This window comes from Mesoplodon densirostris, chromosome 8 (genome assembly GCF_025265405.1).
Source record: "Mesoplodon densirostris isolate mMesDen1 chromosome 8, mMesDen1 primary haplotype, whole genome shotgun sequence".
In the NCBI taxonomy this organism is placed as follows: domain Eukaryota; kingdom Metazoa; phylum Chordata; class Mammalia; order Artiodactyla; family Ziphiidae; genus Mesoplodon; species Mesoplodon densirostris.
In genome coordinates, this window is record NC_082668.1 from 11,594,306 (window position 1) to 11,622,245 (window position 27,940).

General features: G+C 39.2%; 1 non-coding gene and 1 pseudogene across 1 annotated transcript; both read left to right on the forward strand.

Moving 5' to 3' along the window:
- Positions 1-524: 524 nt before the first annotated feature.
- On the forward strand, positions 525-27,940 carry LOC132494689 (thiamine transporter 2-like; annotated as a pseudogene).
- On the forward strand, positions 24,167-24,269 carry LOC132495585 (U6 spliceosomal RNA). Its single transcript, XR_009533311.1, has one exon. It is a non-coding gene; the product is annotated as a U6 spliceosomal RNA (small nuclear RNA).

Sequence of the window (27,940 nt, forward strand, 5' to 3'; positions counted from 1 at the left end):
TACCATGCAGTGTGAAAGATGAATGTATGCATCGTGGACTCTTTTCCCAGCCTCCATAGCTTATGCAGGTCAAATTACATGTTAAAATGAAAGAAGCAGGGCTTCCCTGGTGGCACAGTGGTTGAGAGTCCGCCTGCCAATGCAGGGGACACGGGTTCGTGCCCTGGTCCGGGAAGATCCCACATGCCGCGGAGCGGCTGTGCCCGTGAGCCATGGCCTCTGAGCCTGCGCGTCCAGAGCCTGTGCTCCACAACGGGAGAGGCCACAACAGTGAGAGGCCCACGTACGGCAAAAAAAAAAAAAGTAAGAAGCACAACGAAGAGCAATAGCTGCTCTTTCTTTATACCTGGAGGAATAAATCTACATGTGATGAACATCTATCATCATTGCAGTTTGTTTCCTTGAATTTCAGTTGTCCTTTGCTTTTCATTATCCTGTCAGAAATGCATGTGAAGTATCAAAGTGGACCCACTTTGGCAGGGGCCAAGCAATGTGTCTTCAGATTGATACATTCCATCCGGATAATGCATATGTCAGAGAGCCATGGCACATTTCTCTTCCTGGGGTTTTGTCCTCACACCCTGCCCGTTTATTCTTATAGATCACAAAAGACATCTTTCACTTTGAATTCTTACCTGGTGCTGTTCCTGGTGTTTTTCCTCACCGATCACACCCACTACAAGCCAGTCAGCATCCTACAAGGGATTAGCTTCATCATTACCTGGCTGCTGCTCTTGTTTGGCCAAGGAGTGAAGACCATGCAGGTTGTAGAGTTCTTCTATGGGATGGTCACTGCCACCAAGGTGGCCTACTATGCCTACATTTACAGCATGGTCAGCCCAGAGCACTATCAGAAAGTGAGTGGCTACTGCAGGAGTGTCACACTGGTGGCCTACACGGCGGCCTCAGTGCTGGCCCAACTCTTGGTATCCCTGGCCAACCTATCATACTTTTACCTCAACGTCATATCCTTGGCCTCTGTCTCCATGACCTTCCTTTTCTCACTTTTCCTACCAATGCCTAAGAAGAGCATGTTTTTTCATGCAAAACCCAGCAAAGAAGCTCCTCCAAAGCCAGCAGGAGAGGATGCTGTCTTAGAGGAACCTCAAAAGGATCACAAACCAGTCTGCCAAGAACAAATCACTATTTCAGGGGACCTGGATGATGGCTAGTTGAGCAACCCAAAGCCAGAAATTGTAGCTTTGAGAGTTTCTGCAGTAGTTCTAGGACTTGAAGGAGTGCTACTCCTCAACACATTTTTTTTTTTTTCGGTACGTGGGCCTCTCACTGTTGCGGCCTTTCCCGTTGCGGAGCACAGGCTCCGGACACGCAGGCTCAGCAGCCATGGCTCACGGGCCCAGCCGCTCTGCAGTATATGGGATCTTCCCAGACTGGGGCATGAACCCATGTCCCCTGCATCGGCAGGCGGACTCTCAACCACTGCTCCACCAGGGAAGTTCCTCAACACATATTTTTTACTGGTCCCTATGGTGGGCTTTTTCCACAGCAGGTTTTAACCAGGTTTTAAACTATGTTCAAATCCTGTGAGATTACAAGGCACTGTCCCAGAGTTCCACAATATATAATGGAGCAGTGGAAGCCCTTGCAAACTTTGGGGGTAGCTATAATTTATCTTTAGGGGTACGTGTAGTTATATCTTATCATTGTGCAAGAAATGTATTCTTTCAAATTGTATTCTTGGATAATCTTGTTGTAGTGATTTCAACATTGAATACCAACTACTTTGAAAAAGAAACGAGTTATTGTCACAAAATTTAACAAAAGGCTTTGATGAAGCTATACATGGAAGATAGAGTTTCACTCATCCCTAAAAACAGGGGCTGCAAATTGGTGTCCCACTGGTCAAACATGGTTTGGCCATGGCGAGTTAGGTGGTTCAAGGTCAAACTATCAAAACTCTTTCCTCTCTCTAACCTTTTAGTAACTCTAGTCTTTAAACTGTGATTTGCAAACCATTAATATGAGGTGGACAAATCATGGCCCACGGGCTACCATAGCTAATAGTTTTTACATTTTTAAAACATTGTAAGGGGGAAAAAAGAATATATGACAAGGGTTTTAAAAAATAAATAACTGGGGCTTCCCTGGTGGCGCAGTGGTTGGGAGCCCGCCTGCCAATGCAGGGGACGCGGGTTCGTGCCCCAGTCCGGGAAGATCCCACGTGCCACAGAGCGGCTGAGCCCGTGAGCCATGGCCGCTGAGCCTGCGCGTCCGGAGCCTGTACTCCGCAACGGGAGAGGCCACAACAGTGAGAGGCCCGTGTACCGTAAAAATAAAAAATAAATAAGAAATAAAAATAAATAAATAAATAAATAACTAGATCCCGTCAAACAACCAAATAAAAACAAAGAAAGATATGTGGCCCACCAGCCTGAAATATTTACTCACTGGCCCTTTATAACATACAGATCTTGAAATCAACTTAGTGGATTTCTAACCAGAATAGAATAGAGTAGAATAGAGAGCGTATCAGCCTGTAAGGATAAATTCTGTTCTGTGAAAATTAGTTTACACACACATATATATGTACTGGTCAACATATAGAAGATATTTCTTTCTCAGGCTTTAGTCAAAGAGGTTTGAAAGTTACTGCTCTAGGATCTGTCTTATCACTTCAAAGTTTTCCAGTTGAGACAACTTAAATATCTGTATCTTTCCTTAACTATACATGTGGGGATTTGCCAAAGTTTGTTGCCTTCTATTAAGACTATTTTCCATACCCATTTATGCCATTCCCTACCATATCCAATTATCTGCTAGAATAAAAGTGCATCCAGACTGGATTCTCACAACCCTCCATCCAATCTTCTCTCCACAACCAAGTTATTGTATTATCCCATATAATTTTCTCTCTGGCCTTTCGTGCATATAATACTTTCATTCAATTGTCATTAGTAAGAACTGAGGACATAGTCACCCTTAACAAATAAACAGTAATCCTTGATTTTGGTGAAAATGGCAGCAGAGGACAAAGAGCCTTCTGGAAAGGGAAAGGCCCTCCAAGAGGATATGGTGTACCTGAGCATTTATGGCTTTTCCTTGAGTTGGCTGGTATGTGCCTGTTTCATCCTTATTTACTACAGATTTCTGATATTGCATCTTGTCCAGTAGGAAGAAGGGAGGGAGCCTGAGTGGCCTGGAGAAGCCTTGAGAAGGTCTCTAGGGGATGGAGGGTATCCAGCTTCTGCTACTGGGTCACCCTTCAACCCTTCCTGGACTTTCTGTTTTGGCAAAACTTCCCTCCCAGCTGAGAAGCTACAGTCTTTGGGGTTTTTTAGATGCATGTCCAAGCACTCTTCCTTTTTCCCAGAACATATTTTGTGAAATTTGAAACACTTTTCCAAAAGGAGGGAACTGCAGAGAGAGAGGGAAGATGGGCTGATGCAGAAGTTAGTACTCTACGGTCAGAAGGCAGAGCCCAGAGCCATCTTTGAAGTTAGCCCAACAATGCACACGGATCTTCCTGATGAAACAAAGCCTTCACATCAAATAAGACTTTGAAGATACTTACTTTTGAAGTTGGTGTGTTCCACACCCATGTATTTATTGAACATATCAGGGTCCATTGTTGAGCTCATATTCTTCTCATTTCCCTTTCTGGAAATTCTATTTTGAGTCCTAGAAAACTGTTCTAGGAATTGATTCCCCTTCACTTATTTCCTCTGTAAGTACTTGCTCCTGGGGAGAAGCAGGAAAAATTCCTCTTCTCTCCAGGTAATGTGTAGAAAAGATAAAATTTTCATAAAATGTATTCTTGACAAACCCTCTAAACACAAATAGTCTTTAGTCTCTTGGTAATAGTGAAGACCTTACTTAGTGTCAAATTTTTAGGCAAAACCAGGTGAGGTAGGATTGGGTTGCTGACCTAAGGCCTCACGCAAATTAAACTATGTCTTTAAGAAAGAAAGCTGAGGGTAGTAAGAAATCTGACAGTTGGCTACTTAGCTCCCAGCACATTGTGGGAACACACTGGAAGTTTGTCTATATTATGCACATTATAAAATGGCTTGTCCTGTGGCCACATATGCTCCCAAGCACTCCATTAGTTGGGTCAGGGCTTGGGTCAGGGTTTCTCATCCTCACACTATTGACTATTTTGGGCGGGGTAATTCTTTGTCATGGGGCCTGTCCTGTGCATTGTAAGGTGTTCAGCAGAATCTCCAGTCTCCAGCCCACTAGATCCCAGCAGCCAGCCGCTCCCCCAGTCATGACAACCAAAAATGTCTTCAAACATTGCCATCTGTCCCCTGGAGGCAAAACCACCCCTGGTGAGAACCACTGGGTTAGGGTTACGTTCGATTTGAGTTAGGATCAGAACTTTTACAATCTTTGTCACACTCTATTAAAACTACAAATTGGGCTTCCCTGACGGCACAGTGGTTGAGAGTCCACCTGCCGATGCAGGGGACACGGGTTCGTGCCCCGGGAGGATCCCACATGCCGCGGAGCGGCTGGGCCCGTGAACCATGGCTGCTGAGCCTGCGCGTCCGGAGCCTGTGCTCCACAATGAGAGAGGCCACAACAGTGAGAGGCCCGCGTACCACCAAAAGAAAAAAAAAACTACAAATTTATTGCCATATGATATCACTTATATGTGGAATCTGAAATATGACACAAATGAACTTATCTACAAAACAGAAACAAACTCGCAGACACAGAGAACAGACTTGTGGTTGCCAAGGGGGAGGAAAGGTGGGGGAGGGCTGGATTGGGGAGTTTGGGATTAGCAGATGCAAACTATTATATATAGAATGGGTAAACAACAATGTCCTGCTGTATAGCACAGGGAATTATATTCAATATCCTGTAATAAACCATAATGGAAAAGAATATGAAAAAGAATATATATATGTATATTTGAGTCACTTTGTTGCACAGCAGAAATTAACACAACATTGTAATTCAACTATACTTCAATAAAACATTTTTCTTTAAAAAACTACAAACTTTTTTGTCTCACTTCTTCAGTAGGGTGTATTATTTTCAAGAACAAGTATCCATAGTTTACTACCATGTTTTCCCACAGAGAAGCTCAAAAATGCTTGGTGGGCAAGTAAGTCAATTAATGACCAAACAAAGAAGGGAATGAACAAACACACAAATGGGGAAGAAGTGTGTAGAGAGAATTCTGGAAAGGAAGTTTGGTATCTGTCAGGGACCTTGAAAAAAATTTTAAACAATGTTAAGAGAAGAAAGAGAAAAACAGAGACAAGGACAAATAGAGAGGCCGTTCTTACTAGAGCATCCTTACATGGTGCAGAGAAAGGGTGTGCTAGAAAGAGCTAGTGTTTTTGTTGAAGAACTTGGTACCTCACTCGGTCACCAAGGGTTAACAGTTCCCCATTTCTTACCTATTGCCTTGTCTTGACCAAACTTTAATCAGACTCCTCTCTTTCCTACAGGCCTCCACCCCCTGCCTTATCTGTTTCTCCCAGGAATTGGCTGACCACAGAGGGACACTTTCCTGTCAGACTCTATTGGTCACTTCCCCTTGCTTGTCCAACTTCCCCTCCAAAGATCCTGTATATCTCTGCTTGCCCAATAGCAAAGGATTCTCTTTTAAAAGCAAAACCTTTTTCAGTTTGATTTTAAGATACTTTCAGATTTTGGCAATTGTAGCATTCTCCAGATTCCAATCGTTTTTCTTATAAATAAGCCTCTCCCTGTCGAAGTCTGGATTTGCTTTTGTTTGACACCAGGCTTCTGAGCCTGAGTTTTACCTTCTGCAAAGGGAAAAGGAAGGAAAAACTGACCTCTATGGGTACTTTCAAGTCTATGATTTATGAAAACCCAAACATAGTTGGTCTATTTCAAACGCTGAGAGAAAAAAGATATGTACAGTTTGCAGAGCTGGATCAAGTGATTTTTCATTCAATCAAAGTTCACAATAAGTCAACCTTATTTACCATAGCCTGGAAATGCTTCAGTGCTTATGCAATGTAGATTTTAGCAAAACAGTACACTACTTTATTATGCATAGAATAACAGGATGATTGGGGTTTCCTCTCTTTTCAGGGGTACATGGCAGTGGGCCATGTAAACGTCAACTAGAATCTTCTGGGAGAGTGGCTTTGGGAATCTTGGCTTTGGGAATCTTCTCTGCAGCTGATGCGCGTTCTCTATTTCTCATGCATCCACAGCTAATAGCTGGGTGTGCTCTGCTGGTCTTTGATATTCAAGTCAAGTTACATGCTTCTTATAACTATAGCAGCTTATGTATGTATCATTTCTTTCTTTAACCATCTAAATCTCAAGCAACAAAATATGTTTCTTTCTTTTTTCTTCCAGTTCCTCTAAATAGCATTTTGCATTGTTATATTTAATGCTTCGTATAAGAGACAATGGAACTATATTCTTATTTTAACCAACTTTCTCTTGGGATTTAAAATTATTAAGCAGGCAAAAAAATATCAGAGTTCTCACAATTAATAAACAGTGATATATTTTTCAGGTTTTGATTTTTTATCTTTTTGGTATTCCATTTATTTCTTTAACAGAATCATTTTATTGATTTTTTTCATTCATAGTGCCCCCCTTTTCTTTCTTGGTACGAACACGTAACATGAGATCTATCCTCTTAACAGATTTTTCAGTGTACAATACAGTATGGTTACCTATAGAAACAATGTTGTACATCTGATCTCTAGAATTTATTCATGTTGCATTACTGAAATATACACAATTATACAGATTGATTAGCAATTCCTCATTTTCTTCTCTACCCAGCCCTTAGAAACCACCACTATATTCTTTGCTTCTATGAATTTTATATTTTAGATACCTAATAATAATAGAATCAGGCAGTATTTGTCCATCAGTGGCTTATTTCACTTAGTGTAATGTCTTCAAGTTTCATCCATGTTGTCCAATATTGCAGAATTTCTTTCTTTTTTAAAGGCTGAATAATATCCCAGTGTATGTATGTACTACATTTTTTTTTTATCCATTAATCCATCAATGGACATTTAGGTTGTTCCCATATTTTGGTTATTGTGAATAGTGCTATAATGAACATGGGAGTACTAATATCTCTTCAAGATCCAATCTCTGAAAATTCACTCATATCTAATTACTACTCTAACTTCTAGGCAAATTTTAAAATAAACTTAACAAGTGTGGGATAAATGTATCTATAATGCAAAAGGTTAGTGTTCAGGTTTGGAAGAAATTCTAAAAATTATTGAACATGGTTTCAACCATCATGTGATATAAAATTTCACATAAAATTATTGTGATTCTTCTATAAAAATATATTTACTTCCTATTTTTTTCATGATACAAAAACTGATAAATTTAACTAAATATTAGACAAAACAGTTATCTAGTACCAATTACTTATTCTCTGATGGAGTGCAAGCTCTGTGAGGAACATCAAGTGTCAAGCTTGTTCATGATTATACACCCGGTACTTATCCTGGTTCTTGCTCCATGGTGAGCACTTGACCAGCTTTTCTAGAGAAAAAAAAAGAATGAATAAAATATTTTTAAAACTTTAGGCTATTGAATTTTTTTAATTTAACCATTCTATTTTCATATAGGTACAAATTAATGTTCTTTAATGCTTTAGAAAGTGTTCCTATTACTTTCCTTTAAGTTACAGGGTAAGCTGGTAAATGCCAATCCCATGATTCCATATACATGGGGCATAAACAATTAAATAAAATGTCAAGGTGGTTCTATCTTTTAAATTGTAGACTATCCCAAAGGCTCACTTGTATTTAGTGTTAAATGCCTAACAGAAGAACATGAATACAGTTCTTTTTCAAAGAACTTACTAGCTGGGGCCATGTACTCTGCATGGTAGCTTTATGGCTCCACAGTGAACAAGTGTGTGCCACTGAGAAATGACCCAGCAGGAATTCTGAAATAAGGTCTTAGATAATATGATTACATGTAATTTCAGGTACCTGGGAAAGTAATTTCTGGGTTTAGACTGAGAAATCTTAGTAGTCAATGCCACTCTCAGCCTGCCATCGGAATTGCGGTTTCATCCGAAACCCCCATGTGCATAGGTCTTATCCAAAACCAAGTCATCACTGACAAGCTGTTTAAGCATCTGTACAAATTAAATCAAGATTCCAGCCCGGAATAATTTACATACTAAATGGGAATCTGCCATTTGATTTAATCTAGGTTTCAAAACATCAATCTAGTATAACATTTGTTCAAGGGAAAAATTTTTATCTTAACAAGAAATACCTGAAATTATAAGGCTCATTTGGACCACCTGTTCTGTTCTCTTTGTGGGACCTAGGGTTATTTTTGGTTTTAGTTATGTTTAGTTGGTAATTCTTTGCCCTGAAGTAATGCATTTTCACTGAATCACATAATTTTTAAATGCTTGCATTTGTTGTTTTTTTAAAATATATATATATATATATTTAAACATCTTTATTGGAGTGTAATTGCTTTACAATGTTGTGTTAGTTTCTGCTGTATAACAAAGTGAATCAGCTATACGTATACATATATCCCCATATCCCCTCCCTCTTGCGTCTCCCTCCCACCCTATCCCACCCCTCTAGGTGGTCACAAAGCACCGAGTTGATCTCCCTGTGTTATGCGGCTGCTTCCCACTAGCTATCTATTTTACATCTGGTAGTGTATATATGTCAGTGCTACTCTCTCACTTCGTCTCAGCTTACCCTTCCTCTTCCCCGTGTCCTCAAGCCTGTTCTCTACATCTATGTCTTTATTCCTGTCCTGCCCCTAGGTTCATCAGAACCTTTTTTTTTTTAATTCCATATATATGTGTTAGCATACACTATTTGTTTTTCTCTTTCTGACTTACTTCACTCTGTATGACAGGCTCTAGGTCCATGCACTTCACTACAAATAACTCAGTTTTGATTCTTTTTATGGCTGAGTAATATTCCATTGTGTATATGTGCCACATCTTCTTTATCCATTCATCTGTTGATGGACACTTAGGTTGTTTCTATGTCCTGGCTATTGTAAATAGTGCTGCAGTGAACATTGTGGTACATGTCTCTTTTTGAGTTATGGTTTTCTCAGGGTATATGCCCAGTAGTGGGATTTCTGGGTCATATGGTAGTTCTATTTTTAGTTTTTTAAGGAGCCTCCATACTGTTCCCCATAGTGGCTGTATCAGTTTACGTTCCCACCACTTTTTTTTTTCTTTTTTGCAGTATGCAGGCCTCTCACTGTTGTGGCCTCTCCCGTTGCGGAGCACAGGCTCCGGATGTGCAGGCCCAGTGGCCATGGCTCACGGGCCCAGCTGCTCCGCGGCATGTGGGATCCTCCCGGACTGGGGCACGAACCTGTGTCCCCTGCATCGGCAGGCGGACTCTCAACCACTGCGCCACCAGGGAAGCCCCCCACCACTTTTTAAACGAGCTGTATCAGTGAGTGAAAACACAGGTTCATTGATGAACTTGTGCTTATTTGGAGATTGTTCACTGGATCACTGATTGTCTAAATTAGCAGTTTCAGAGTCTAATAGGTGAATTTTTCTCTGGAAAATTCACAGATTATTTTCTTTCACAGGTGATAATATGTGGCAGTTAATTCATTTTAAATAATCTTACTGGTTTTTAAATTTAGTCAGGCCAAGCTAACATATACCAACTAGAATACTTCCATGCAATTTACTCAAACGTTTGTAACTTGAGTCTCTTTAAAAACATAAAACCAAATGAGAAGTTTTAACTACTTTTATATCCCTTCCAAAATCCTCACATTAAAAACAAATGCAAGCTATTTACAATAGCCAGGACATGGAAGAAACCTAGGTGTCCATCGACAGATGAATGGATAAAGAAGATGTGGCACATATACACAATGGAATATTACTCAGCCATAAAAAGAATCAAAACTGAGTTATTTGTAGTGAAGTGCATGGACCTAGAGCCTGTCATACAGAGTGAAGTAAGTCAGAAAGAGAAAAATACCATACGCTAACACATATATATGGAATCTAAAAAAAAAAAAGGTTCTGATGAACCTGGGGCAGGACAGGAATAAAGACACAGACATAGAGAATGGACTTGAGAACAGGGGGAGGGGGAGGGTAAAGCTGGGATGAAGTGAGAGAGTGGCATGGACATATATACACTACCAGATGTAAAATAGATAGCTAGTGGGAAGCAGCCGCATAGCACAGGAAGATCAGCTCGGTGCTGTGTGACCACCTAGAGGGGTGGGATAGGGTGGGAGGGAGGGAGACGCAAGAGAGAAGGGATATGGGGATATATGTAGACGTATAGCTGATTCACTTTTTTATACAGCAGAAACTAACACACCATTGTAAAGCAATTATACTCCAATAAAGATGTTAAAAAACAAAAAAGGTGACCTCTGAACCTCATCTACATCACATAATGTTCAATATCCTCTAGTTGTAGAGTAGTTGGAATATTTGGCTTAATTTTAGAACAGGTTAACTAGTTTTAAATTCTTATCATAATCTATCACATCCCCCCATGGAATGTTAAAATGCAACATTTCACTATTCCATTTGTTCTTTCCTTCTTCTCTGCTAGAAGAGCTTTTAGCAAAAAAAGTGTCAACAAAAGCCTTGGCTTCCTGAGCAGAGCAACTCGATTTACTGCTCTGTATTTAAAAGCCTACATATGTGCTCTTTCAAAACTCTTCCCATTTGTACGATGTCAGATTTCAGATCGCCATTAATCTCAGCATGGAACCCTCTGCCCTGGTGTTGGGAGTCAATGCCTTCATTGCCTTGCTGACCCAAACCATCCTGACTGTGGCCGTGATTGACAACCAGGGACCAGGGCTTCCAGCCCACATTGAGGTAAGTGCATTGCTTCTGTGCCTGCATTGACACAGAGGCACATCTTTAAAAATATGTATATTTTTACAATCAGATTTATTGAGACATAATTTACATACAATAAATTTACACATAAATAAATTTATGTACAGTTCTGTTAATTTGAGCAAAGATACAACTGTGTAGTCACCACCACAATGAAAATCAAGAAGAGTTCTTTCACCCCAAACAGTTCCCCATGCCCCTTTTTCGTCAGTCTCCTCTTTCAACCTCTCTCTCCAGCCCACTGATCAGTTTTCTATCCCTATAGCTTTGTCATTTTAGAAAGTTATAGAAATGGAATTATAATAGTATATAGCTTTTTGTTTCTGGCTTCTTCCATTTCTCATAGTGTCTTCAGATGGAATAATTCTGCATTGAGAAATAGAAATATAATGTAGTTCAGATGCATTCTATTTCTTAAGAAGCTTTTTCATTAAACAGATGAGCTTTTTATTAAACAGGTGAAAGAATGAAGGAACTACCTAAAATAGAACCATAAAGCCATTCCCGTTTAAGTGGTTCCCCTTTCCCACAGATAAAGGTTTTTCCTTGCCTTGGCTAAAGTTCATTCTCATTAAAGCTTAGTTCACAAATTCCATAAGCCTACTCAATCTCATGAACAAAATGGTCAATTTTACATATCTCTATAAATATGTAATACAAAATATTTAGAATATTGAGCTATCTTCTTTGAAAACAAAAAAATAGAAATCATTTCACAAAACACAATTAAATAAAATAACACCAGGATATTTTAAAAATCTATTTTAACCTCCCACTTGTTCAATAGAAGGAAAGATACCTACATTTAGTAAATATTAAAACTAAGATTCATATAGATTCAATACTTTCTGAGATAATAAAGCAAGCAGTTTTTACTCTCTAAAATTAAATTTGAATTCCCGATTTATTATCTGGCTTGCAATTCTTTTCCCTGTTTTTCAGAAATTATTAAGTGTGTGATGGAGAGAATACAAGCTTGAAATCAGAAAAATATAGATTTGCTTATTTGTTTATTAGTAACTATTTTAAAACTTCTAATTTTGGAAAATTTCAAATACACTTTAAAAAGTAGAATAGTGTAGTGAAACTTCACCCAACTTTAACAATTATCATTTTGTGGTCAATCTTGTTTCATCTGTACTCCTCATGCAATTCCACACCTTTTTTAATGTTTCAGTTTTCTCATCAATAAAATGGAGAATATAACACCTACTTCATGAAGTTTTACAGAGACGAAATACCAGCCTATTAAACACAAGATTCCTGGCCCATAGTGTATTCAATACATGGGTGTGTTTCTCTTTTCTCCTAATTGAATAAATATTCACATTAGTCACACTGTTAGGATGTACTTATTTTTTCTAAGGACTTTTACATTAATCATCTCCAGATAGTTCTTTTTTTTTACACAAATCCACTGTGTCTTAATTTGAAATGAATATATTCCTATGACTGAAGTAGGCAAAATAGAACTTGAGATGAAAATTATCCATCAATCTGTCTATCCTCCTTCTGCTGCTATTTTGTATAACCTGATTTAAATGTCTGCTTTGCTGGCAAATCATTTTGACCTTTCTGGGGAGTTCATGCAAATATCAAAGACTCAGAAAAAAATTAAATTTGGCAGAAAAAGTCAAGCCTCATCTTGTTCCCCCTGATAATATAAGATTTTTAATCTTTTTAACTTCTCAACCAAGGGGAATCTAGATTTAAGAAACTTCTCCAAAATCTTTTTTTGTATTTCTATATTTTCTCTTCTAGTTTCTGCCAACATCCTCAGCACTAGGAACAACTTTCATTGAGGTTCTTTCATTGAAAATTGTTTTAAACCTCAGCTCCCAAAGAAAGGACTTGTTTATCCAGGTGCCAGAGCAGAGTAAGCAAAAAAACATACAATCCAAAGGCATAATAGAAGACAAATCCTATTTCAATAAAATATTTCCCTAGACAAAAATGTGTTATTGCAAATCCCTGGTTTTGAAAAGCAAACTTCTTCAAAATTGATTTTTGGTAGGAATCTAATTAAATATGCTTGAGTTAAACTTCTAAGTGCCAAGACTGTAAAGATATTTGATTAATAACTCCCTAATCTCCATCATAAACGTTCATTTATCATTGATTATGCACTTATGACATCCCATGAGCTCTTTAATGTAATGCCATTTTAAAAGGTTGGAATCTAAAAAAATAGAAAGTACAATGTCAGCATTTTCCACATGACACAGAGATTTATCAGAGAGAAGACTGCATTGAAACATCCTAAAGTAATTCTATTTTCTCAGCATTTCTCAAACCGTTATGACAACATAGGCTATTTATGAATTTTGCAATTAAAAAAAAAGCCAATGAAGAGCTTAAAAAGATGATTCAAGCACATCTTCAAAGATTACTGAAAGGCTAGGGGGAGAAAAGGCCCATGAGGAAAGCTAAAAGAATCCTTTTACCGCATCTAGAAAGAGTTAAGGAGTAATTTAATAATAATCTTTAAATACACAGCCAATTAGGCAAGGAGTGGTAACTATAAAGTCTCTATCTTTACTAAAAGCATAAGAATATGTTGTGATATATAGATGATGTAACATAATTTCCTGGGGGGAATCTTATTTTTAAAAGATAGATGAGGGCTTCCCTGGTGGCGCAGTGGTTGAGAGTCTGCCTGCTGATGCAGGGGACGCGGGTTCGTGCCCCGGTCCGGGAAGATCCCACATGCCGTGGAGCAGCTGGGCCCGTGAGCCATGGCCGCTGAGCCTGCGTGTCCGGAGCCTGTGCTCCGCAATGGGAGAGGCCACAACAGTGAGAGGCCCGTGTACCGCAAAAAAAAAATAATAATAATAATAAAATAAAAGATAGATGAAATTCCTCAGTCTAAAATATGGGGGGTGGGGCACGGGGTGTTAGAGGAAGTGGGTGAATAACCACACAACCTCTCAATAAAGGTTAACTTCTTCAGATAACCCTTTAGCTAAGTAAATGAAGTAATAACACCTCACTAGTTTCACACCAAACACCCAGCTATTGACAAATTGGTTGCCTGTTACTCTATCTCTCCAACTCTCTCTGTCTCTCTCTGTCTCTCTCTGTCTCTCTGTCTCTCTCTCTCTCTCTCACACACACACACACACACACACACACACACACACACATCCTTCCAACCTCCAACTTGCAAAGATACTCTTTTGAATGGGGAACAGATTGGGTGAACAGCCGTTTCTTCTCGATTAAGAGAGTTGACAGTTCGGACCTCCTCCCATTCATGGATCTCATTGCCTTCGCCCTCCTCCTCCCTGGATGGTCTGGAGGCTTAAGATATGAAAAGCAACTCTGTAATTTTAGAAGAATATTTTTTCCTCCTACCGTGTTTAGTTCTTAGCTGGGTCCCTGTTACAAAAGACAGATTAACAAGAGAAAAGCATACAAATTTATTTGATCTAAGTTTTATGTGCCACAGGAGCCTTCATAAGGAAATGAAGACCCAGAGAAATATTTAAACCTGTGTGTTTTTATCTTAGATTTGATGAAGACTGGAAAGTCATGAAAAAAATGTGATAGGACAGAAAGGATATGAGCTAAGAGTAGTAAACTGGGAGAAACTTAGCATAGCCTGTTTATTCAGGTTCCTTTCTGTGTCCCTTTGTCTTTGGAGGTAAGGATGCTCCTTTCCTCTGGGTATAGGGAAGGCACCTCTCACATGAGGGTCTAATGACCTGCTTCAGGGGAAGGTCAGAAAGTCCTTCCTGCACCTGCAGTGTCTCAAATTCCTATTAAAAATATTAGAGAAAAACAAATATTGTATATTAACACATATATGTGGAATCTAGAAAAATGGTACAGATGAACCTATTTGCATAGCAGAAATAGAGACACAGACATAGGGAACAAACATATGGACACTGAGGGGGGAAAATGGGGGGTGGGATGAATTGGGAGATTGGGATTGACATATATACACTACTATGTATGAAATAGATAACAAATGAGAAACTACTAAAAAAAATATTTCGTATGCCAAGATGCATATTTGGGGGTAGCATGGCCTAAACCCCATTACCACCAAGTTTGGGAAGTACACATGAAAAAGAAGAGAAGAGTAGTGGTGCAAGGTGGTCACTTGATGTCATGAAAATCACAGTGTTGTGCTGCTCTGTCTTTCCTGTCCTCCCTGGGGAATGCAAAATGATCCTTTCTAGCTCTCCTGGCAGAAAGCCATTGCACTCAGCTACTCTAGGACCTGCCAGATGGACCCTGATTACACACTCCATTAGGTTATCTAGCTAGGATAACTGGTGCCTTCGTCTACCCTAAATTAAATAAAATTAGGATCATGAAAATGGATTTTTAGTTATAACCCCAAAGGGCTTAATTAAGGGAGGGACACTCTAAACAGAAAGATTACCTCACAGAAAGTAGAGCAGTGATGCTGTTATTTTAAGTGCATGAAATAGGGTTGTGTTCAAATTTGGGGCAGCCTCACATACACCAAAACTGAAAATTTTCAGATGTGTTTAAAGCATGTAATATTTGCCAGCCCAGGTAGCTCAGATGAGTGTTTTCACTTCACATCCATTAATCCAAACCTGTGATGTGTACAGTTGCTCAGCCCTAGGCTTCACTATTTCATAAGCTATTTTGGAGTCAACTCAAAGAATAGCTGAAGTTGAAAGCCAGATTTTCAATATCAAACAAAACAACGACTTATATGGATTTTCAACGCATTTGGGCCCTGATCATTTGGACAACTTTTTTTCTTACCTTTCTATTCTCGTGGAGATGGCCTCAATGCAGTTATCTTCAGGGGAATAAGATTGAGGGATTGAACTTGAAGGAGAAGAGAGTAATGTTTGACATTTAAACAAATTTCAACAAGTGTTTTTAAAAATATTAAAATAAGAAAGGCTTACTTCCATTAAAGCAACAACCGACTAGATATCAGGAAAATCCTTACACTACAAAACACCTAAAACTTGTGGATATAAATTTAACTTTTAAAAATAAATGTCTGAATTGGTAATAAGTAAGAAAAAATCCTCAGAGGCCAAAGCAGGACAGGAAACCAGATAGGCAAGGAAGCATTGTGTCTGTCATGTGCTCAAGGCATCTGCTGATTCTCCCACTGACCTGGAATTTGGGCTTCAGTGGCACCCCAAAGGGCTACATCCTCAGTGAGTGGTGAAATAGAATAAAACGGGGGGAAAACCCTAACAAAGAAGATTAATCTGGGTGGAATTGGAAGAATTAACTCTAAGAATTTGTCTTCATAAGCCAGCACTCAAATAATTCTAGAACCCAATTCCTGCAAGCTAATTTCTTTCTTAAACTGAGAATTTAGTTTAAAGTGGTCCAGGGACTTACCTGGTGACGCAGTGGTTAAGAATCCACCTACAAGTGTGGGGGACACGGGTTCGAGCCCTGGTCCGGGAAGATCCCACATGCCATGGAGCAACTAAGCCCGTGTGCCACAACTACTAAGCCTACGCTCTAGAGCCCACGAGCCACAACTACTGAAGCCCATGCACCTAGAGCCCGTGCTCTGCAACAAAGACAAGCCACCCCAATGAGAAGCCCGCGCACCACAAGGAAGAGTAACCCCTCCTCGCCCCAACTAGAGAAAGCCTGTGTTCAGCAACGAGGACCCAACGCAGCCAAAAATAAATAAATAAATAAATAAATAAATTTATTTTTTTTTTAAAAGTGGTCCGTATTGGCAATGGTTGCAAGCACATATATGTATTAAAAGCATCTGCTGGGCTTCCCTGGTGGCACAGTGGTTGAGAGTCTGCCTGCCGATGCAGGGGACACGGGTTCGTGCCCCGGTCCGGGAAGATCCCACATGCCGCAGAGCGGCTGGGTCCGTGAGCCATGGCCGCGGAGCCTGTGTTCCGCGACGGGAGAGGCCACAACAGTGAGGCCCACATACCGCAAAAAAAAAAAAAAAAAAAAAAAGCAGAGGCTCTCTAGAAGCGTGTCCCTCAATACAAGAATCAAAATACTGGCACAGATGAAATTCTACCAAATATGAGTTTATGATTAAAAAATCCAAAATCATATAAGGATATAAAATATCATAAGCAAGTCAACTGAAATAATAAACAGCATAATCAGACCAACAAAGGTTTTAAAAGAATTATCAGCAACATTGTGTGGAATTGCTGGATCATGGCAATAATAAAATGCAAACAGAGTTTTAATCTGTTTTATTATTGCTTTTAAATTCTCTACGGACAATTCTCCCCCTTACTGACTGTACCCGGGACAGACAACTCCCACCATCAGCATTCTTATACACCCCTGCTTTGTTTAAGGGTGAATATGTCAAGTGTAACTACTAAAAAATTAGAAATAGATTACATAATTTATATACAGAAAAGAGGAATAAAACATATTATGGAAAAAAGATAACCCTAAAGAATTCAAGAAAGGAGGGGGAAATTCAGGAGCATGAAAAAATACGAAAAATATAGTAGTAAGAAATAATAAACAAGCTCCTAGACTGAACTATCAATTTACAGAAAATAGAGGAGGTACAAGGACTCATTAAATAACATCCAGGGATATCACTCAAAAACACCAGAATCTGGGAAGCTATGGTTCTTTTCAACAAATAAAATTCAAGGGGATAAGAAAAAGAAGTTGATAGTATCTTAGGGGATCTATCAATCAATTGCTATGTGTGAATTTTATTTGAATCCTGATTCATACCATAAAACTAATCAGGGAAATCTGAACACTGACTAGAGATATTAAAGAATTATTAATGTTTTTAGGTGTGATAGTAGTTTGTGGTTATGCTTTCGTGAGTCCTTATTTTTAAAGATACACACAAATATTTATTAAGTTATATGATACAGGATTCAAATTAATCTATGAGGGGAAAGGGTAAGTGCTTGGGGCATTGATAAGACAAGATTGGCTCTGAGCTGGTAATTGATGAAGCCTGGTGATGGATAAATAGGCATTTGTAAACTATTCTGTCCACTTTTGTGAATGTTTATAATTTTTTAAAAATTAAATTCAAACAATTTTAAGTTAAATTACCCAGTAAAAAAAAGTAAAATACTAAAAGGTATTGCCAGACAGGATTCCAATTATAAATGGAATCATTATAAATGTTTCCAAATATATTCTATTTATAGAAAACACATCTAAAATACAAGAACATCTAAAGTTCAAGGGGGAGATGGGGGAAAGAGAAAATTCACACCATACAAACAAAAAAATTTTTAAGTTACTATAGTTCAATTTTTAAAATATAAAATATAATTAAGGCCTCTTGATCGAGACATATAAAGAGAGTCATTAAAACAATTAAGGGTTCAATTATTTCATTAGAAACATACATTAATTCAAAACTTTTATAGGTCTATTAATATAATTTCAATGGTTCTAGATGGAAACACTGCAATTTTTTCAAGTATATTACATTCTAGCAAAAGAATAAACTATATATATAGATATAGTAAATATGTACTGTATCTGTATATATAACTATATAGTTATAGTTTTAGAATATGTATATATTTGGAGAGTTTCAGAAGTATACAAAGTTAAAATTTACTGAATTCATACTATATAGGCACCCTTCTATATGCCTTACATGTAACAACTTATTTAATCCTCACAAGTGTGTGAGTAGGTATTGTTATTATTCTAATTTTACAAAGAATCACACCTGCAGAACCTCTCAGCTTGTAGTAAAATATCATTATATATATTAAGTGTCAGACTTATGTGACTCATTAATGTCCTTTTCTTTCATTTTTTTTTTTTTTAGTTTTTAGTTTAGGGGAGTTAAGTTTCTGTCATTGTTGGACTTCTCCTAATAATAAGAATTTACATAATCTATTCAGCCAAATACAGAAAGGGAAAATGTAGTTCTACTATGGATCGGAAACTAAACGAATCAGAGGACTCAACTCCTGACAGGAGCCCAGTAACACAGTTTTAGTCTGGTCTCTCCCACCATGGACTCAGAAGACAGGCTTTCTGAATATGTATGGTGCTAAAATACATGGTTCTTTAGTGTTTTATCCTAGACTAAGATACCATGAAAGACAGGACCATCATGAACCTCATCAATATCACATTAAAGCCTCAGCTATTGGCCAGTAAACAGGATACAACCAAAAGATGGAGCTGATGCAACTGAAACAAACCATCTGTATGGTCTCAGTGAGCAACTGGGACCCAAAATACTATTTCAATACTTTCAAGTCTGTCCCCAAAATAACATGGAAATCAGACAACTGGGATCATCCAAGAGCAGAAAGATGAAATATACAAGAGCAGAAAGATGAAATATCCTAGAGTGAATGATATATATTAGCTGTCTGTGCCCTACCTCATAAAAGTGTGATTTGTTTTGATTTGGATAATAGATAAAGAAATACATAACACAGGTCCAATACATATTAGGTGATCAATGTGTGATTATTATTATTATACTAGTATTGTATACAGACATAGTTCAGAGATATTGCAGGTTTGGTTCTAAACCACTTCAGTAAGGTGAATATCAAAATAAAGTGAGTCACATGAATTTTTTGTTTACCAGTGCATATAAAAGTTATACTGTATTGCACTGTTGATGGGAATGTAAATTGATACAGCCACTATGGGAAACAGTATGGAAGTTCCTTAAAAAACTAAAAATAGAATTACCACATGACCCAGCAATACCACTACAGGGCATATACCCTGAGAAAACCATAATTCAAAAAGAGTCATGCACCACAATGTTCATTGCAGCACTATTTACAATAGTCAGGACATGGAAACAACCCAAGTGTCCACTGACAGATGAATGGATAAAGAAGATGTGGCACATATATACAATGGAATATTACTCAGCCATAAAAAGAAACGAAACTGAGCTATTTGTAATGAGGTGGACGGACCTAGAGTCTGTCATACAGAGTGAAGTAAGTCAGAAAGAGAAATACTGTATGCTAACACATATATATGGAGTCTAAAAAAAAAATTGGTTCTGATGAAGCTAGGGGCAGGACAGGAATAAAGATGCAGCTGTAGAGAATGCACTTGAGGACACCGGGAGGGGGAAGAGTAAGCTGGGAAAAAGTGAGAGTGGCATGGACATATATATATTACCAAATGTAAAATAGATAGCTAGTGGGAAGCAGCCATATAGCACAGGGAGATCAGCTTTGTGACCACCTAGAGGGGTGGGATGGGGGGTGAGGGAGGGAGACACAAGAGGGAGGGGATATGGGGATATATGTATACATATAGCTGATTCACTTTGTTATACAGCAGAAACTAACACACCATTGTAAAGCAATTATACTCCAATAAAGATGTTAAAAAAAAGTTACACTGTAGTCTATTAAATGTGCAATAGCATTATGTCTTTAAAAATAACATACAAATCTTAGCTAAAAAATACACTATTGCTAAAAAATGCTACCATGATTGTGAGAAATGCATTTGTGAGGGGAGCTCGGCATTCCTGAAGAATTCTGTGGTTGCTTTTCTCTACAGGTCAGAAATTACAGTGGGAGCTGATACCACTGAAATGAGATACTTAAATGCAATGGAGATAATAGGGTCCTGGGGTAGCAGAGCCCAAGTGCTGTCACTTAATTGCCAAAGACAAGATGGGTATGGTTACCACAATGGAGCCAAAGCAGTGATCAGAATAGCCTAACTCACAGAGATCTGTGGTGTTGGCTGGTTAGCATCCCCAGAAAATAAACAGATGCACAATCTACTAAATTCTTACTCGATCTGTCTAAGCAGAGGTGTTCTAATTAATTTTAAGCAACTCAATATTCACTAAAAGTTGTAATGGAAAACACTGACATTTGCTTTGTGATAATTTGGAGTCTGATGTTTTTAGTAGAGTAAAAGCTGCCTGGAAACTAATCCACCCAAGGATAAAAGATGCCCGAAATTTAATCCACCCAGGTGTCTTTAATTTAAGTCCAAGTTGAATGAGTTTAGGGGTAGTGGTAAGAAATGCTTGGGCATAGGAGGCAGCTCCACTGGGAAAGTTTTCAAAACGTTTCTTCCCAGATTAGATAGAATGTTGAGACAAATTACTTTATTCTCTACTATGGGCCTTGATCTCTCCCTGCTGTGTGCTGAGTAAACACCTCATATCAATTTTACAATTCACAAATTCTCTCTTTGATGGTGCCCACATTTATTTTGTTGCTTGAGTTTTTATTTCAACTTGCATATTTTTATTCCCAAAATTTCAGATTGGTTGTTTTGATATCAACCTATTCGTATTTCATTTCTACCTGTATTTGCCTTCTAAATTCTTATTCTCTTTTTATGGAAGTCATCCCTTTATTTATCGCCTAGAAAATCCAAAAAAAAATTACTATTTGAAAGACATTGTCAAAGAAGAAGTAAAGCTGTCACTGTTTGCAGATGACATGATACTATACATAGAGAATCCTAAAGACTCTACTAGAAAACTACTAGAGCTCATCAATGAATTTGGTAAAGTAGCAGGATACAAAATTAATGCACAGAAATCTCTTGAATTCCTATATGCTAATGATGAAAAATCTGAAAGAGAAATTAAGGAAACACTCCCATTTACCATTGCAACAGAAAGAATGAAATACCTAGGAATAAACCTACCTAGACAGACAAAAGACCTGTATGCAGAAAACTATAAGACACTGGTGAAACAAATTAAAGATAATACAAACAGATGGAGAGATATACCATGTTCTTGGACTGGAAGAATCAACATTGTGAAAATGACTCTACTACCCAAAGCAATCTACAGATTCAATGCAATCCTTATCAAACTAACAATGGCATTTTTCACAGAACTAGAACAAGAAATTTCCCAATTTGTATGGAAACACAAAAGACCCTGAATAGCCAAAGCAATCTTGAGAAAGAAAAACGGAGCTGGAAGAATCAGGCTCCCCGACTTCAGACTATACTACAAAGTTTCAGTAATCAAGACAATATGGTACTGGCACAAAAACAGAAATATAGATCAATGGAACAGGATAGAAAGCCCAGAGATAAACCCACACACATATCGTCACCTTATCTTTGATAAAGGAGGCAAGAATACACAGTGGAGAAAAGACAGCCTCTTCAACACGTGGTGTTGGGAAAACTGGACAGCTACATGAATGAAATTAGAACCCTCCCTAACACCATGCACAAAAATAAACTGAAAATGGATTAAAGACCTAAATGTAAGGCCAGACACTATAAAACTCTTAGAGGAAAACATAGGCAGAACACTCTATGACGTAAATCACAGCAAGATCCTTTTTGACCCACCTCCTAGAGAAATGGAAACAAAAACAAAAATAAACAAATGGGACCTAATGAAACTTAAAAGCTTTTGCACAGCAAAGGAAACCATAAAGAAGATGAAAAGACAACCCTCAGAATGGGAGAAAATATTTGCAAAGGAAGCAACTGACAAAGGATTAATCTCAAAAATTTACAAGCAGCTCACGCAACTCAATAGCAAAAAAACAAACAACCCAATCCAAAAATGGGCAGAAGACCTACATAGACATTTCTCCAAAGAAGATATACAGATTGCCAACAAACACATGAAAGAATGCTCAACATCACTAATCATTAGAGAAATACAAATCAAAACTACAATGAGGTATCACCTCACACCAGTCAGAATGGCCATCATTAAAATTCTACAAACAATAAATGCTGGAGAGGGTGTGGAGATAAGGGAACCCTCTTGCACTGTTGGTAGGAATGTAAATTGATACAGCCACTATGGAGAACAGTATGGAGGTTCCTTAAGAAACTAAAAATAGAACTACCATATGACCCAGGAATCCCACTACTGGGCATATACCCTGAGAAAACCATAATTTAAATAGAGTCATGTACCACAATGTTCATTGCAGCTCTATTTACAATAGCCAGGACACGGAAGCAACCTAAGTGTCCACTGACACATGAATGGATAAAGAAGATGTGACACATATATACAATGGGATATTACTCAGCCATAAAAAGAAATGAAATTGAGCTATTTGTAGTGAGGTGGATGGACCTAGAGTCTGTCATACAGAGTGAAGTAAGTCAGAAAGAGGAAAACAAATACCATATGTTAACACATATATATGGAATTTTTTTAAAAAATGGTCATGAAGAACCTAGAGGCAGGACAGGAATAAAGATGCAGACGTAGAGAATGGGCTTGAGGACACGGGGAGGGGGAAGGGTAAGCTGGGACGAAGTGAGAGAGTGTCATGGACATATATACACTCCCAAATGTAAAATAGATAGCTAGTGGGAAGCAGCTGCATAGCACAGGGAGATCAGCTCGGTGCTTTGTGACCACCTAGAGTGGTGGGATAGGGAGGGTGGGAGGAAGATGCAAGAGGGAAGAGATATGGGGACATATATATATGTATAACAGATTCACTTTGTTATAAAGCAGAAACTAACAGACTATTGTAAAGCAATTATACTCCAATAAAGATGTTTTAAAAAAAAAGACATTGTCAGTTCTATAAAGTCAATTTCATCTTAAATGAATTCATGTCCTAAGTTTTATTTCATTGTTCTTTCTCAACATTAGATGTTTTCAAATGTGCACTAGTTATTTATTACTGCATAACAAATTACTAAAACACTTTATGACTTAAAAAGCACACATTGATTATCTCACAGTTTCTGAGTCAGGAATCTGGGTACAGCTTAACTGGGTCCTCTGCTTCAGTGTTTCAGGGTCTCTTACAGGCTGCAGTCAAGGTATTGACTGGGCTGTGGTCCTCTCAAGGCTTGTCTGGGGCAGGATCCATTTCAAGTTCATGTGACTGTTGGCATAATTCAGTTCTTTGTGGGCTGTTGAGCCGAGACCTTCAATTCTTGGCTGGCTGTTGACTGAAGACCGTCCTCAATTCCGTGCCATGTGGGTCTCTGCAACACGGCAGCTTGCTTCATCAAAGTGTACAAGCCAAGAAATCAAGAGGCAGCGTGAAGATGGAAGTTACAGACTTTATGACCTAATCATGGAAGTGACATCCTCCGATTTGTGTGGCATTGTGGTCATTAGCCATTAGATCCAACCAACACTCAAGAGAAGGTGATTTCACAAGTATGTCAACTCCAGGAGGCAAGGATCATTGGGCGCCATCTTAGAGGCTCCTACTACAAAGAGTGTTTGAAACTTGTTTGCAGACTTACTTAAAGTGAGAGGTGTTTCGGTTTTGTTTTCATTTCTTTCTCTTCTCACCCCAATTCCCCACGCCCTGCTTCTTCCTGTCTAGAAGTTTTGTAGTTATCTTTCCTGCCCCACCCGCAGACCCCATCCCATAGCAGTCATGGGATATCATAGATTATCCTCAAACCACAGATGATTTAAGTCAATCTGTGGTCTCAGATGTGGCATATATATAAAACTGGAATGATACAGAGATGATAAGCATGGCCCCTGTGCAAGGATGACATGCAAAGTCATGGAACATTTCATATTTAAAAGAATAAGAGGGGCTTCCCTGGTGGCGCAGTGGTTGGGAGTCCGCCTGCCGATGCAGGGGACACGGGTTTGTGCCCTGGTCCGGGAAGATCCCACATGCCGCGGAGCGGCTGGGCCCGTGAGCCATGGCCGCTGAGCCTGCGCTTCCAGAGCCTGTGCTCCGCAACAGGAGAGGCCACGGCAGTGAGAGGCCCGCGTACCGCAAACAAACAAACAAAGAATAAGAAAGAGGGGGAAGGGGAGGGGAGAGGAAGAGGAGGAGCAGAAGCAGGAGGAAAAGATTTGCCATCTCAGGACTGTGTCCATCCTCCAGTCTCTCTGGTGGACAATAGTTTAGAAGCCATAGCCCCAGACAGCAAAGAGCAGTAGATATTTTTCAAGACCCAAGAGGACCCCCCCTGGCACCTAACCTTGAAAGTGAGCGTGGCTCTGGTCTCCCATCTCATGTGGGATATCTAGTCTCTGCTATCATATCCCCAGTCTCTTAATAGCCCATTTTCAAGCCCAAAACCCAACAAGGCCATGGCTACAGCCTTGCATTCTGCATTCTCATTCTGTGTCTTCTCCATGGGGATATTTATCTTGATTTTGAGTCCAGCTATACTATAACTTATTTTATTTTTATTTGTTATCCACACTAGATCTTTTTTCGCTTTTTTGAACATAGAGGTTGCATCAATGTGAAAATACTGAACCATTGCTATTCAAAATCTCCTCAGCCTACGATCTCTACTCCTTATAAAACAGCAAAATCTCCACAATTGGAGAAAGTTGTAGAAAATAACCAGAAAAAGAAAAAAGGTAAGGAAAAGGAGGAGAAAGAAGAGGAGAGGGAAAGAAAGGAATAGAAAGGTAAGGAAAAAGAAAAGAAGTGGTTACCCTGTTGCTTTTAATTAAATTGAAAGAGTGGGAGAAAAGACTTCCTCCCGGAAAAAATGCATTGAAAACCCCCTTTCCCCTTGGTTTCCTTTCTTCAGGCCTTCATTTCACTTATTACTTTTGCTAAAGATAGCTGAGAAGACAGAGGCATTGGGAGAGTTTGTGGCAATCTAATGTGTTTTATTTTAAAATGTTTCAATATCTTTTATTGAATGTTGCAGTGTACTGAAAAAAATTGAAAACTTCATATACAAAGAATAGGAAGAGGAGAAGAAAAAGATTGAATATGTCAGTAAAAGAAACCCGTCAAAAGCCCAAGTGGTCTTAGTCCCACCACTGAATTCTGTATTTGGGTCCTGAAGGGAATGGCCTTGTTTGGCTTGCGGAGCAGCTGCTGATGGGCCATGTCATGTTGCATCAATGAAACAGGGAAGAGGCTGCACGCGTGGGTATAAGGGAGGGAGGAGTCACTGAGGCAAAGTGCTCCTTCACTGGGAGGAGAGGTTAGTCCCCCCTGACCTGGCAGAGCTTCCTATCCGACCTTTGCTTGTGATGCTGCCACTGTGAGGGTTTTAAAGGCTTTGTTCAAAGATAAATTCTCTCTTAAGTTTCAGAACAGACAAACCAGGATTCAGTGTGCCCAAATACAACGAAGACAAAAAGAATGTTTTCTTATGGGCATCTAGTTTTTATTTTATTAGGAAATTTGGACAATATTCTGTGATAACTAAGAACACAAAAGGAAAAAAAGAAAAGAAAACCATGCATGAGGACAGGCAAAAACGGAGGAAAGATGGAGCTGAATGGCAGTCAGTTGGATGTATTCATATCCATAAAACCAAACATTAGGAATCATGATTTTATTCAGCTGAGTTTACTGATTTGCACAGTTACTCAGGTGCTGGGCTGCATACATATTTTTTCCATTAGATGTTTCCTATTAGTTTGGAAACTTTGCAGATGGGAAGACTTGAGGTACAAAAGAAAGCCAGGAAGAGAGTCCAGGACCATAGAATGGAGGAAAAACAAGCAGAATGGGAAGGAGGGAAGTCTTACCAACAGAATGGGTACCAGCAGCACCTGCACACCAGCCCATCTGGCAGCAGCATTGCTTCCAGCAGCAGCTCTTCTGCTGGCAACAGCCCTTCCACCGCCACAGCTGCCCACAGTGTCGGGAGAGAGGACTCGGGAGAGGTGAGGAGGGAGACCCAGGAGGGGAGGGAGGTCTGATGCCGCCTTCTAAGAAGCCCTTATGTACCATCTTGGGAGAAGGGGGAGGGAGCAACCCAGGACTCCTGACCAGTGGTCACTCCCTCATTGTTGCCATTGCAGATTCCAAATGGCGTTGTCTGGGGTTATTCCTTGTTTACATTCTTATGGACTATATTTGACCCAATACATTTGCTAATTTTAGCTTTTCTCTTTAAAGTCATTTTAGAAACAAACCAAGAGATGCTAACATGTTGGAAGGGATCTTCATTTTCACAGAAACACAGCTAAATCTTTGAGTTTTTTTTTTTTTTTTTTTTTTTTTTTTTTTTTTTTTTTTTTTTTTTTGCTGTGTTGGGTCTTCGCTTCTGTGCGAGGGCTTTCTCTAGTTGTGGCAAGCGGGGGCCACTCTTCATCACGGTGCACAGGCCTCTCACTATCGCGGCCTCTCTTATTGTGGAGCACAGGCTCCAGACGCACAGGCTCAGTAGTTGTGGCTCACGGGCCTAGTTGCTCCGCGGCATGTGGGATCCTCCCAGACCAGGGCTCGAACCCGTGTCCCCTGCATTAGCAGGCAGATTCTCAACCACTGCGCCACCAGGGAAGCCCCTGAATCTTTGAGATTTTGAATCAAGAAGGCACTTGATTACTACCAGCGCCTGTTCCGTTTCTCCTCAATGGTTTTCTCTCCAAATATTCAGTTGAAATCACCCTGCTTTAACAGAAACTTCGAGATGCAGATGAGTAAATATGAATATACAAATTGAAGAAGCCATTCTCTTTCAAAATTTTCCCATTTGTTACTATTGTGTGCCTTCCACCTCATTAAATTGGCCATTTTAGTTCTTGTGAAGTTACAAGTTCATGGCTATATTTCCAAAATTTTTGGAATGAAATGAAAATAAAATTTTTTAATGAAATGACCCTCTTTTCTTTTTTAACCTCAAAAGTTGTCTAGTAAAAGCCTGGATCCAATGCTCTCCTCTCTCACTCTGCAATCTTTCCCTTAGGACTCACATCCACACTCATGGTTTCCACTTCCACATGTATATGCCTGGACTCGTTCCTTCAGTGTGCACATACAGCTTGGAATCTTCTCCAGACTCCAAACTTAGCCAACTTGCAGTCCACCTTCTCCCTGCGGGTATCTCAGAGGCAGTTCCAGTGTCAGTTGCCCCAGACTCAAGTCCTAATCTTCCCTGCCCACCCCCCACAAAAAGTAAATTTCTCCACTGTTCCTTACCCATCAACTTGGCAATCTATTAAAAAAAGTCATCTTTGAATCCTTCCTTTCTCTCAACCCATATCTAGTCTTTCACCAAATTCTTTTGATTCTGCCTCTTTAAAAGCTCTCACATCTGTTCACATATCTCAGCTCCACTGTGCTGCTCACCCCTGTACAAGCACCCCCTGAGCAGCTGAAATGCTCTTTGGTCCACATACCACAGAAATGGTTTGGGATCATTGATAACACCACAGTCAGCCCTGGGGACGACACAGCATTTCCTCTCGCTCAAATTCCTGAAGAACGATCTTACCAGATTGGCAAAATGGGTTCTGAACAGCAAGCCTGTTGCAAATGA